At 38.7% G+C, this 10,900-nt stretch overlaps 1 long non-coding RNA gene across 4 annotated transcripts; it reads left to right on the top strand.

Moving 5' to 3' along the window:
* The first annotated feature begins 2,469 nt into the window (after window positions 1-2,469).
* On the top strand, window positions 2,470-6,487 carry LOC308401974. 4 transcript variants are annotated; one of them, XR_013972661.1, is made up of 4 exons: window positions 2,470-4,142; window positions 4,528-4,706; window positions 4,826-5,009; window positions 5,866-6,487. It is a non-coding gene; the product is annotated as an uncharacterized lncRNA (long non-coding RNA). The 4 variants fall into 4 exon arrangements; XR_013972662.1 differs by lacking the exon at window positions 2,470-4,142 and having other exon boundaries at window positions 4,161-4,706; XR_013972663.1 differs by lacking the exon at window positions 2,470-4,142 and having other exon boundaries at window positions 4,164-4,706; window positions 4,928-5,009.
* The last annotated feature ends 4,413 nt before the right edge of the window (window positions 6,488-10,900 follow it).

The following is a 10,900-nucleotide window of genomic DNA, read 5'->3' as shown; positions in this document are numbered from 1 at the left end:
CATAATGGGAATGAGGGGATTGTGGATAACAAATGCAGAAATAGAGCAATCCTCAGAGAGAGGAGGAGGGGTAAATACATGTTAAATGGTGTTGGAGGTCTGAGAATAAGGTGGAACCTGGTGGCCCAACCTGATGAATTCATAAAACCCCCATGGAAAAAGGAGGAGGAGAGGATAACATGCAGAAAAAAGGAGGAAAGTGGGAGCTGCTATCTCAACAACAACAAAAAGGCTGAACCAAGAGCAAAATACACACTTCTTTCCTTTCTGGTTAATTACAGTTTAGTCTGTTTTAGCCTGAATGTGAAAAATCTGGATACATAACATAAGACTCCTCTGCACCAACAAGTGGATAAATAGCTGTGCAGGTCTACATTAGCAATTCTCTGCAGCAAAAAGGCAGGAGAGAAGAGGAGTGAGGTACGGAGGGTGTGGGGGGGCAGCTCACCCCACAAAATTTATCACCACATGGCTTTTCACTCTCTGAAATATCAGCCTATTAAAACATTCATTGAGCTGATTAAACTGCAATAAAATCTAACAAAATTTCCACTGACACTTTCAGTGCATGATTCATTCGGCTAAAGCTTTGCGTGTGCTTCTCCAGTGCTCATAAACAGAGCGATGGGAAAGGTCTGATGCTGCCGCCATCTCTTGGCTGACTGTGAGTTTAAGCAAGGATCTGTCAGGGTTTTTTTTTTTCCCCTTTATTTAAAGATCAGGGAGAGCAATAGCGTACAGGATTTATGTTGAAAGGGAGCAAAGTGCTGACCTCAAAATGGCCTTTTGCTTCACTATCTATTTTTCATTCTGATTAATTTTTACCACAGTGGTTTTAACTTCATGCAATGCCAGGTCTAGAGTCTACAAAAGTCTACAAAATACTTCTAGGACAATCTAGGATAATATACTCGTCCTAGATTGACTTAAGGTAATAAAACACACCAATGAGCAGAGTTTCTCTGGTTCAGTATGGGCCTTTGAGGGCCTGACACAATGTTAATCATGTTCATTCACAAACAGCAAATGCAACGACTCTGTTTCACCATATCTGACAAAAATGTAAACATTTTCTTTTATTTGTGACCCTTTGGTATGCAAAAACGTCAGTTTTACCTGTAACTACTAAACATGTAACCTGTAGTTAAAACATTTAATGTAGTAGTGCAGAAATTTAAAAACTTAATCTAAATTACTATGGAAAAGTCAATCTATGAAAAAATGTTTAAAAAAATGATTCTTTATGTCTACATAGATAGATAGATAGATAATCACAGTCTTAATCACAACATAAATTACAGAATATTACAGACAACTGGATAATTAGAGATGGTGAGGGATCAGATTGCAGGGATATCCAGTCCACATATCACTGCATTAGCTGAGATGGAAGTGTTTTGTGTTGAACTGGTCTTGTATTGATCCATCTGGTTTATTACAGCCAGTGTGAGTGTTAACAGTGTCAGGAAGACAGGAGCAGGGATTACCTGGAAATGGTGCTATTGATTGGGGTTCGCCTCAGGAGAGAGCTGCATGTCACTCAAACCACCAGGGGCACACAATTTTTCGAAAGATGGTGCACAAAGCTGCCTTTTGTCCACAGTGATGTATCTGCTTTAGAGGTCATTTTACTGAAGGAAAGGTGTTTTCTTAAAGGGGCTGCTGTGAGTTGTGACCTTCACAGATGACATGAGTTGATGAATCACAACAATAGAAAACCATTTAACTTAAAGCTCTTTTTTAAACTATCATGATGCATGAGCTTGTCTTATGGAACTCCAAAGTGTTCAAAATTAAATAAATAAATAGGTCAAGATGAAATAAATAACTATGTGAATAAATAAGACACAGATATGTAATGTGAGAATGATATTGTGAAATAATGGAACACATTTTGAAAACAATGCTCATTATTGTGAAACATATTACATTCTGCTATATAAATTTTCTTATTATTGTGAAATATTATTTCATGGTCATTATTTTTCACAATAACAGAGATTATTCCTGAGGCATTTTATTTATTTCCAGCCGTTTTTAGTCCAAAATGACCTTTTTTCAAAGTCAGTCTTTATTTCAAAATCCCGTTTTTCCCGATGGCCTATTTATTTCATAATGCGACTTTTCAGCAGAATGACTTTGTCTGTCAATCAAGAAAGACAGGGCGGAGCCAGTTGTGTGATTGGTTGCTCCTTTACTCAGACATAAGTAATAGCACATGAATTGTCGATTTAGGTTTAATGGTGCAATGCATCTCCTATGCAGCTGGCGGCAGTATGCAGCTCAAAATAAACTTAAGGCACCGACAAATGCAAAACACTGGGCGCGAATAACGTTACAGGTGTATCAATTAGTGATGTGCGATACCACTGATTTCCTTTCCGATCCGATACCAAGTAATATTCAGGGTGGTATCGACGATACTGATCCGATACCGATACTTTGTACAAAAACTTATTTTATTTATTGTATCTCAAATTATAGCGTCATAATGATTACAGGACATCAGAATACCTTCTTCTTATCACTTAATAATGCAGAGTTCATCATATAGAAATAAAAAAACTAAAGTTGTGTGCTATTTGAACACCTTGCCTGCCTGGAGGACTAAAGGACTCCGTGAGAGACTCTCACCCTAGCAGCACCTGTCCCTCTCCTCCTCTTCAGTTCGCCTCAACATACGCTCGTCATATTTTGTGATATGATTTACTCTGAGGTGTTTGACAAGGTTAGTGATGTTGCCACAACCATACATGCCAACCCTCCCGATTTTTCCGGGAGAATCCCACCTTTCTCCAGATTTTCCACCCGGACAACAAAGTTGAAAAACCATATCGCAGAATTCATAGCGCGGCCCAGCCAATTCCAGTTTCCAACAATGACGGCAGCGACTTAGTTTTAATATCACTCTTATTTCTCTTTCTGGGTCGCAAAAAAACTTTTAACATATTTTCAGGTGAGAATGTAGCTGTGTAAACTTCAAATATCTGAGCCGACCGACACATCGTCTTCAAACCCCCGCGGTCTTTCACCACTCGGGTTAAACATGATGTACAAGTCACTTTGATAACTTAAAAATGTTCTTGTTTGGCTTTTTCAGTGTTTTATTTGTTCGTGAGTAAATCGGTTTGGCTGAGATTAAAGTTATTAGATTAGATTAAATTAAATTAAACTTTATTATTCCCTCGGGAGGGTTCCTCCGGGGTTTTCACACAGCTGAATAAACGTCAAACAGAAAACTGATTAAACAGAAGAGTTTACGTCAGTGTCCGGTTATATTTTAGACAGCAAGGAGCAGACGGCAGAGTTTCACTCCACCGAGGGAGCTCGTGACGTACTACCCGGCTTTCTTTAGACCGCGAAGGCCGGTCCTCAGGTGGAAGCAGCCTCTGAATTTGGACACCCCCGCTGTTTCCGGGCCGGCCAATAATAACGGTGACATTTAACGTATTTTATCCGATAAATAAACCCTGTAAAATATATTTATCCGCCCAAACAGCCCTTTTGAATGTCTCCCTAATTCTGAGGTCTCAAGGTTGGCAAGTATGGCCACAACACCTCACTTTTTTTGCCACATTTATTGCAAACCACGGCTCAGCTGTTTGTGGAGGTAAAATACATCCGCACAATTACGCTCAGCCATTGTTGTGAGTGCGCACGCCAAGGGGCTGCGAGACATTTATACAGCCGTATTTCGCACATGACTATGAAAGGCGGAAGAGGAAGTAGTTCCTTTGAATGTAGGCAATCCGAATGTTATAGTTTCTTTCCACTGTGTTCCTGTTAATGATAAACTACAAATTTACTCTAAATTACTAAAATATCGATATTTTAATGTGAGAATCGATTCTAGAACATAAATGATTGGTATCGGAGGAATCGATATTTCAGGATCGATCCGCACATCACTAGTATCAATTCTTGTGAAGGGCATGGCTGCAGGAAACAAGTCCGTTTCTGAGTTACTCAGAGAACTTGCTAACCGCTTAGATTGAACGTCTTCACCTCAGTCTGCGTATTGCAGCAGTGTACTGGAGATGAAGTGGTCCCTGGTCCAAGTTCTCATCACAACCGCACAGTGTTAACGTTAGCAAATGCTAACGCTATCACAGCTAGCGCCACTCCACGAAACGCTGTTCAGGGTAAGTAACGATATGTTATTATTGCTTGGTTAGTCTGTCTGTCTGGCAAAAATGAGCTTTTTAATCAGTTTAGTCACAGATTTTTTTTAATACTGTTTTTTATCATAGCAAAGAATTCTATAAATTAGGTAAGAGAAAATAATTGTCTTCTGGGTTAATGTCTGTATTACTATTTACATTGTTGTAGGTAATAGTTATTCATGACTGTTTTAAAGTGGCTTATCTTCTGTGCTAATATGGAAGACAAGTAATCTATGTGAAAGAAAAGAAAGCAATTTTAGTTCAACGTAGTGATTTTGTAAGTGGGTATAATTTGAAAATGCTTTTACTAGTACAGTGGATGTTCTTTAAATATTTAACATTTAAAGTGTGTGTCACTTTACAGACTCCAACTTCAGTTTTGGTTTGGTCTCACCGTTGTAGGTCATAACACAAACAAGTCGTCAAGTCAAGCAGCTGAGGAAAGGGCTTAAGGAAACCATGGTATGGCCGCTTCTGACAGAAAGATCAGACATCATTCCTCTTTTCTTACCAAGGGAATCAGAGACTGCTCCCTGTTGTGAGGTAAGGTCAGGTCACATCTTTTAACATCTGAATAGTAAAGCTATTTGGTTAATTTATGAAGGATGAACATTAATTGTTGACACAAAACACCAATATACTGTTTTGTATGCGTGGGTTAGTTGAACAGCTGGGTTACATTTAATAAAAATACACCTAATGTTGCTGATGCTCTTAAGACTACAAGATAAGTAAAGCTATAAAATGACTGTGGCCTGCCACAGAAGATGAAGATGAGGAAGAAGAGGAATGCTCTCGAGGATAAATGCAGAGTGGCAGGTTACCTTCGGTCCTTCATTGAAAATGGTAAGTCTGCTGCGATAGGTATTTTGCCATTGGTTTTCTCTGATTATACTTTGGTAAATGGTAAATGGCCTGTATTTATATAGCGCTTTACTAGTCCCTAAGGACCCCAAAGCGCTTTACATATCCAGTCATCCACCCATTCACACACTGGTGATGGCAAGCTACATTGTAGCCACAGCCACCCTGGGGCGCACTGACAGAGGCGAGGCTGCCGGACACTGGCGCCACCGGGCCCTCTGACCACCACCAGTAGGCAACGGGTGAAGTGTCTTGCCCAAGGACACAACGACCGAGACTGTCCAAGCCGAGGCTCGAACCGGCAACCTTCCGATTACAAGGCGGACTCCCAACTCTTGAGCCACGATCGCCCCTTTGGTAAATTACATACAGTCCAGTGATCTTGGGTCATTAACAAAGTACACTATAGTAGAGCTGGGCGATATGAGATTTTTTCATATCACGATATTTATTTTTATTTATTTTTTTATAAAAAGGACAAGAGCGGTGAGGTCTTTCGCAATAGTTTAATTTTTCTATTGAGAAAAAGTTATTTCGCAATACATATCGTTATCGTTCTATCGCCCAGCTCTACGCTATAGTATAATTTTGTTTTGTTATTTGCTCCATGCAATACATAAGAGTGGTGGCATTATCAGTTGCACTAGAATTGTATGTAGACTACTTTTAGCTTTGTTAACATAAAAATATCTATAAAAGCTACAACAGCAATTTGAGTGGGGCAAAAATGTCTGGTGCCCTGTATGTAAGTGGTCATCTTTTATGGTATTTCTCCATAAAAGATTCAAAATAATGAATATAGGATGTCATTATAGTTTAAAACAATCTTCTGTTGCAGCATCTTGTGCACAACAAAAAGCCCTCATCAAGTTTTGGACAGGATGGGAAGTCTTGCCAAGAAATGACTGTGGAAGTGGTCAACAGCAATCTTCCAAAGTCTTCCACCGGTTTTGAAGTACTACGTCTTCCTGCACACTACTGTACCTATGAGTCATTTCTAATGGACATTCAGGTGTGTCTCAACTCTACTGACTCAGGTTTTGGTCTGGTTTACGATTGATTCCATAACCACATGGTAAAATTAGACCATTTCTTCTTTCTTGCATCACATTACTGTACTCGGTGTTCAAAGAAACGGACAATCTAGTGAGTTCTAGTTCTTTTTAATACACTTGACAGTGAAAAATACACACTACAGGTGAGCATTTATGGCTTTTTTAATATAAACTGATGAAGAGTTCAGATATCAAAATCAGTTGTTCACTGTACATTATAAATTACACAATATGTTTTGTTTATACTCGCTACTGATACAAAAAAAATTTCTAGAAAAAATTATTTGAATTAAGATGTTACACTACTGTACTGTGTTCATTGTATTAAATCTGCTCAGAGTTGACATGTACTGTATATCCAACCAAGAAATGAATATCATTAAAGTGACAGCTGTATAAAACAAATCCTGTTTTATAGCCACTCACTGTTTTGTTGAAAATGAAATTGGTTATGCTGTTTTGAGTCAGTATTAGCTACAAAGCTGTAGAAATTTTAAAAAAAAAAATATCCTCCTGACATAGAAACTGATTAAATGTAATAATGTCTTTCTACAAGTGATTTTGAAGTATTGGTAGCACAGCAGGGTCTTGTTCATTCAGTGCATCTGGGAGCTGAATCTCAGGAATGGTGATCTCATTTGATGGGCAGCGATTATGTTGTCCCGTCCAGTCCACACCATAATCCTCATCAACCTGAAAGAGCATGCACATGTTTTAAATCTAAACTGAAGAGGTGTTTCCTGCAGCTGTTCCTAGATGGACTTATTGAGTCTGCCAGGGCCTATGTGAGTTGCTTAGGCATTGGCTACCAACTAATTATTCATTCACCCATTCTAGGTCAGGATTGGTTCTCTTCAGGTATAACAAATGTAACTTTGTTTAAAGTATTGCCATCTATACCTGACAGGTGGGATAAAAGAGAATGGCTTGGGAGGCGCACAGCAAATCTCAAAGTTTTCCAATTAATGCTGAAAGAACCAAGGATGTAAATGTATTCTTGTTTTAGCTTTACCGAAGACACCAGAGAAAGTATATCTATAATGCTGCTGAAATAGACAAAACCATTTCAATAAACTCGCTATTTAACATCAACCTTGTTATGCGTTATCAGAGAACAATCAACTGCAAACAGCAATGAAACATTCAACTATGTACTATTTAAAGCACTAATGACCCTGTTGTCTAACAAGATGTGATAAGTAAGTAGACTGTGGAAAGCTGGTGGGTCTACTCTCTGTGTAAAAGGGTCCTACAGGCTCCACTGACCCCAGTCTCCGAGTTAACACACTAACAGCTAACACTGCTAAACGTGTCTCAACGCCGAGATGGCGCCGATAGCTTTAGCCGTAGCTGCCCCACTTAGTTTAGACAGTAACAAAAAAAAGTAAGCGATAATAATTCATTGTCAAACGTCATAATTAAGGTCAACATCTAAACAATGCTGTGTACAGAATCACACAGGTGCTCAATTACAGCATAAACTTACCTTAGACCATCCTCCGTCATTTTCCTCCTAATTGTGCTCGGAGACACAGAAAAATGTATCGGCAATTACCCCGACGGTTATCCCGGACAGCACTAAAGTCCTGAGTGCTGCACCGGGATTTCTAGACGTGGACGGCCAACATTTGAAGACTGTTCTTCCTCGGCGTATTCCAAACGAACACGGTGCTGAATTGATCTTAAACCTTTGACAATGCTGTCATCGATGCGAACATCTTGAAGAGCAATTATCATCCCAAGCATTTCAGAAACATCTAAACGACTCAAAACAGTATCTACAGGTAAATGATCCCTCTCTATCTGATTTGCTTAAATGAGCAGAACTGGCTGAAGTTCACACCAGTCCGCCATCCTCCGTGACTTTTGACCTAGCACGCTGTTGCTAGCTGCAGTAGCCGTCCGCGGAGCCGGTATCCAGGAGAACTAGTCAATGGTAAACGATAAGCCAATAGGTGCAAAGGTCCAGCCCACTTACATTGATTGACAGACAAAGTCATTCTGCTGAAAAGTCGCATTATGAAATAAATAGACCATCGGGAAAAACGGGATTTTGAAATAAAGACTGACTTTGAAAAAAGGTCATTTTGGACTAAAAACGGCTGGAAATAAATAAAATGCCTCAGGAATAATCTCTGTTATTGTGAAAAATAATGACCATGAAATAATATTTCACAATAATAAGTAAATTTATATAGCAGAATGCAATATATTTCACAATAATGAGCATTTTTTTCAAAATGTGTTCCATTATTTCACAATATCATTCTCACATTACATATCTGTGTCTTATTTATTCACATAGTTATTTATTTCATCTTGACCTATTTATTTATTTAATTTTGAACACTTTGGAGTTCCATATTGTCTGGTTGTGTATGTGCGCCCAAAGTCTTAATCTGTTCCTATGACACAGAATTAGACTTTGAGACCTTGAAAGGTTTTTTTTTAGAAAAAGGTGAGGACGTGGTGTTACAGTTAAGATTTGGTTTAATGTTAGGATACGTCAAACATTTAGGTATGCTGCTGAGATTATGGGTTGAGGTGTCCATTATATTAGTGGGGGTCCTCAAAAATATACTGTAGCTGTGTGTATAATGCATGTTATTTGTCAGTCTGCCTGTGCTTCACTGCTGTAATCTTAACCTGTGTTGGTATGAGAGCCACTCCAGTGTCATTGTCACGTGGCTGCATAGCTTGCTGGCTGCAAAGTCAGCCATCGATTTAAAAAACACTGACCCCATTTAACATGACACCACTGTTATAATGTCATACTGTACCAACAGAGAGACATTAAACCAGTTTGTCAGCTCTTTAAATAAATTTGGCAAAGTTATAATGAACTGAACTACAGAACACATCGTCTGGCGAGTTCAACTCTGCGGCATACGGCAATTTTAAAGGTACAGACAGTTGTTTTTTGAGGTTATTTAATCGGAAAAAAGAATAATTCTATTTTTTTATTAGTTTGTAATTAAATCTTCCAACAAACTGATGCATCCTCATAAACTTAGAATTAATCTATCAAAATTACATAGGAGGGGGCGCCATTTGTGGAAGCTCCACCACCTTAGATATTGTGGCCAAGATGAACATTTTTATTCTGCCTAGTCATGTTTTATGTATGTGGCTAGAGATCAGCCGACATATGTAGTACACCAAAGGCAAAGGAGAAGAGAATTTTTAGGCATTTGCATGACATGGATGAAAATTTTAATTCATGTCTGCACCTTCAAACTCAAGATATGAAGGACTAAACCTATGTTTTATCATTGGCGAAGAGTCTCCTTCACCAAATAAGTGAACACATGAAGGGAAGAGAAAATCTGGATAAACGTCAGACCCTTCCTCCTCAGCTCACGCCTCATCTCTTCAACTGAAGTCAGAGCTCGAGTACACATAAAGTTGTATAAGCATGCTTACTTGTTTCAGAAATTGTCACAATTGCTAATTGTCAGCAGATCAGACATGAATTTTAACCCTGGTCCTTTGTCTTCTTCAGGGCTTCTTTGCAGTAGCCAGTGTGCACATTTGGGGCAGTGTGGATCATGATGCCACTTGGCTTTGTACTGGAATTGTGTGTAGTAGTATTGGAGCAATTTTAATAGCTTATATGTCCTTATTTCCTAACCTAATATTCACCAGGACTGGTGGATTTTTTAAAATTTTGTTTCATTAATTGATTTGCATTTAGTACATATTTATATAATTAATAAAATTGCTTGTAACTGTGCTTTTACTGGACATTTTTGACTTCAGTATTTGTATAAATTTTATAGTTGTAACCCCTCTTACGGTGCAAACTACAGGCAACTACAGGTGGCATTTTGCTAGGAACCAAAGCAATTGCAAAGAGGATTTTTGGTACAATAATGTGTACCTCTTTGCAACCAATTTCACCTAGCAACTGACTGGTCTCTAGGCCTGAGTGACTGGGGCCAAAAACATCCTAAACATCTTCTGACTATTTTAGCACTTTACCAATTCCCTTTTGTTTTTGAAGCCTAAACCCACTGTCTCACTCGTTAACACAAACCAAAACATGATCTTAATATATCCACCCAGCCGTCTGACTGCTGCAGACACTTGCAATTTGTATCTGATTACCCAACATGCTTAAACGATGAAGCTCACTACTCCACAATGAAGAAGTGATATCAAAGCTATTAATACAGATCAGAATGGTTTCAAAGGAACAGAGGTACTGGGAGGATGTGGCACTCAGGGCTCCTCATTGCTTTGTGGCTTCTTTGTGCCACCCTGTTGGCCTGCTTGCTCCTCTGGCTAAGAAAGAAGTGCCAAGGTAAAATTTGTTCCTTTGTGTGTTTTGGTATGGGCCCGTATGGTCTATGTTTCACTCTGTGTTTTATTCAAATGGCAGTATGAGACCGGTTGACTGGTTGAATTTGTTTTCAGGAACTTTTGACGTGTTGTTTTTATTTTTATTTTGGTAAATTGTCATACCTTACTGGGTAGTAAATACAGAAAAATGACACGGTTTGACATATTCAGTTAGGATGACTGTGCATTTTCACAGTAATGGGGGAAAGGAGGGGAGGGGTTCCTGTGAGGTTTACAGATAGCAGCTCCTGCGTCTATTTAAAGTCAGCTTCAACAAGCTAACTGCAACAGACCAAACTGTTGCAGTTAGCTTGTTGTCATATTGATCCTTACTTTTCATATATAATCAATTCACACATGCATCGATATCAAAAATTGACATCCCACACATTGGTTTGTTTAACTATTATTTGTGTGTTAAATATTGAGTTTCATCTAGCTTTGTTTTGTCTCATTTTTCATCTAACACATAGCAAT

This window comes from Rhamphochromis sp. 'chilingali' (assembly GCF_963969265.1).
Source record: "Rhamphochromis sp. 'chilingali' genome assembly, chromosome: 9".
NCBI lineage: Eukaryota > Metazoa > Chordata > Actinopteri > Cichliformes > Cichlidae > Rhamphochromis > Rhamphochromis sp. 'chilingali'.
This window is presented reverse-complemented; position numbering and strand designations above follow the sequence as displayed.